This window comes from Crinia signifera, chromosome 3 (genome assembly GCF_055691185.1).
Source record: "Crinia signifera chromosome 3, ASM5569118v1, whole genome shotgun sequence".
NCBI classification, from domain to species: Eukaryota; Metazoa; Chordata; class Amphibia; order Anura; family Myobatrachidae; genus Crinia; species Crinia signifera.
Genome location: NC_139219.1, coordinates 6,622,427 through 6,625,308, shown reverse-complemented (window position 1 = coordinate 6,625,308; position 2,882 = coordinate 6,622,427). Strand labels below are relative to the sequence as shown.

The 2,882-nt window shown below is 53.8% G+C and overlaps 1 long non-coding RNA gene across 1 annotated transcript; it reads right to left on the bottom strand.

Annotated features, from left to right (window-relative positions):
* Positions 1–202: 202 nt before the first annotated feature.
* On the bottom strand, positions 203–2,642 carry LOC146062442 (uncharacterized). The gene is made up of 2 exons (XR_014471319.1): positions 2,338–2,642; positions 203–578 (listed from the first exon to the last, which is right to left on the bottom strand). It is a non-coding gene; the product is annotated as an uncharacterized LOC146062442 (long non-coding RNA).
* Positions 2,643–2,882: the final 240 nt, after the last annotated feature.

Sequence of the window (2,882 nt, the reverse complement as noted above, 5' to 3'; positions counted from 1 at the left end):
CTGATATTATCACGGTGACTGATGTTCCCCGTCCCTCACATTCTTGGCCAAGCTCAATTTTTGGGCCAATAATTTGAAATGGAAATATTTCATGTTTCTAAAGAAAGGTAACTTGGGTCTTTACTGCGACAATTAGGGCGCTGAGAACGATAACTGGCGCCAAACGTCTGCTATTGCTCCGCTTACAAGAATCAAGTGAATCTAATGAATACATAGGTTTAATAATCAGCGCACAAACATGGAGAGTAACGGGGTGACAGTGCCAATTAAATGTGGATTATCTGAAGCACAATTCCCGTATTCTACAGCCGGCCAAACAGTCAGGACGCAGTCCAGAATTTCACCCTGGAAATAAAAGGTTCAGGTTCGTGGGCAATCTGGCTTTTAATCAGTCTGCCTGTTGGTCTTTAAGGATACAATCCCATTGGATTTTGTACCCCTGAGATGGGCCACACGCTGTGCCGTACTCATGTAACATACGGATCGCAGAACCATAGTCCTCGCTCCCTGTGCCAGCTCTCCGCTATGTCGCCTGTCCACTCCTCCAGCTCCGTACTCTGGGGCTAATTCAGCTAGATCTGCAAAAAGAAAAAATCTAATCACTATGCTCGCAGAACTGCGCAAGCACGCATGCACAATTTTTTAAATTGCGGTCGCATCGTGAAAAATGTGATTAAGGTCCGCGCAACAGGGGGGTGGCAATAGGGGGTCACCCCCTCGTGCCTGTGTCCAGGGCCGCCGACAGGGGGGTGCCAGGGGTACAGCTCTCCCAGGCCCCGGCCTCTGCAGGGGCCCGGGCAGCTGCCCACAGTGGCATGGAACCACCTCCCCCCGCACATTATCCCCCACCCGGCGCTGGCGGCCAGGTACGCACAATTAGGGAAGCCAATCCCGGGCATTTTTTCAATCCCGGAATTCGGGATTGAAAAATGGCCGATCCGAGGATTCCCGGGATTGGCTTCCCTAATATAAAAAACATGCCTCGGCCACCCCGCATATGTACTTACTGTGTGGTGCGGCCGGGAGTCGGGTGGGTGGGCGAGCAGAGGAGATGGAGCCGGGTGGGAGGACGAGCTGTGTTGATGATGGGGAGCGGGCTGGTCTGCTGCTGGGCGGGTGGGCGCCGGCGGTCTGGTCTGTGGCTGGGCGGGTGTTCGTGCCCAGGGTCAGTCACAGCTCACAGACAACATGGAGAAATCCTATGCGGCCTGCGCAGCGTGACCTCTGACGTCGGCACGCTGCACAGAGCCGCGCTGCTCGGGACGGGAGAAGCCGGGCAGCTGCTGAGCACCCGCTCAGACGCTGCCCGGCATTAGACTGCGCATGCGCAATCTAATCCCGAAATCCCGGGATTGGAAACTCCAATCCCGGGATTAAAATCCCGGCGTTTTCGGGGCCAAATCCCGGGATCCCGCCGATCCCGATCCCGGGATTGGCCACCCTACGCACAATACACAGTGCAGCCTGCAGAGCGCCGAGCCTAGGATACAGAGGGGCTCTGCAGGCTGCACTGTGCAGTGGGTGCTCCGAGCCCCGAGTCCCGGAGGGAGAAGATGCTGCGCCGCTGGTAAGTAATAGTAATGGGAGGGGTCCCGGCACGCGCGAGGGGGGGGGGGTCAGTCCTGGGCCCAAACATTACTAGTGGCGGCCCTCCCTGTGTGGCTACCCCCGTTGCACCCTAAGCTTGATTAAAACAGTGGGCAAAGCTGGTGCCTACTTATCCCTTAAGACGTAACCATTCTTACTGCAGCTGAAGAAGGTGCCCCCTACTGATCGTCGGCATTCCGACTATTGGAAAGTTATACCTCCCCCACCCCCCACCACATATTACATTGTGCGGCTTTAGGAAGCAGAGTCATTGCACGTGCGGAGTTGTTTGTACACGTCTCATGATGCTCTGTTATTGCCTGTATGCTGCTGCCTGGCCGACCCAACATTTCCTCACTAGCCTGTATGCTGCTGCTTGCATCTGCCTGGAAGCCCCAACATTTCCTCAATAGAAAAACGCTGACCTCGGCCAGGACGAGGGAAAGTCCTGTGTGGATGTGCGCTTCCTCTCCAGGCTGCCCCTTGCCAATCATTTTATTTTTAAGTCGTCTCTTCATGAGAAAAGTGAGAGCTGCTTCCTGCGGGGAGCGAATACCTGCTCGTCCAGCGTCGTCTTTTGTTCTTTACACTTTTGGAGAAACATCTCTGTTATCACCTCTGCCTTGGTTTGAATGGGTCATAAATTCCACCTTTCTCATAAAACTCCAAGTTCCCTTCTCCGGCTGCTGTTTGTTATTCTTACAGCGCAAGTGACGGCTGTGAAATGCGTGACGCTGCCAAAGTACTCACCGATCTGTCATTACCAATTGTGAGGATCTTCCGAGCTGCGGGGCTGCGGTTCATCGCTGGAAAGGAGGTCTTACCGCCAGGTCACACACAGAGATCAGACGGCAGGGAACCCTCAGCTATGTAAGACTTCGGGGGAGACGGACAAAGGCTTGGAGAGAGATAAAGTACCAAGCAACCAGCTCCTCACTGTCATTTTTCAAACAGAGCCTCTAAGGCATTTTAAGAAAGGAGGTGGCCCGTGCGCAGCCTCCTCCGTAGGCCCCATCCCCTCTGCTGGAGGACTCAGACTCTAATGTGCCGATCTCCAGGAAAATGGTGTGGCGGACATTTTCCTGGTGATTCATTACATTAGCAGCAATTGCTTTTGCGCACAGACATGAATAAGACCTATTGTTCCCACTTATTTCCGGCTGGAGAGTTTTGGTGGCAGTGACTACATTGCTCAGTGACCAAAGCTGTCCTCATTGCCGGACACTATTCACTAAGCCACATTGCTGTGGGGCACTAATTGTTTTACAGTGATGTCGGAAGTCACCATCTTAGCA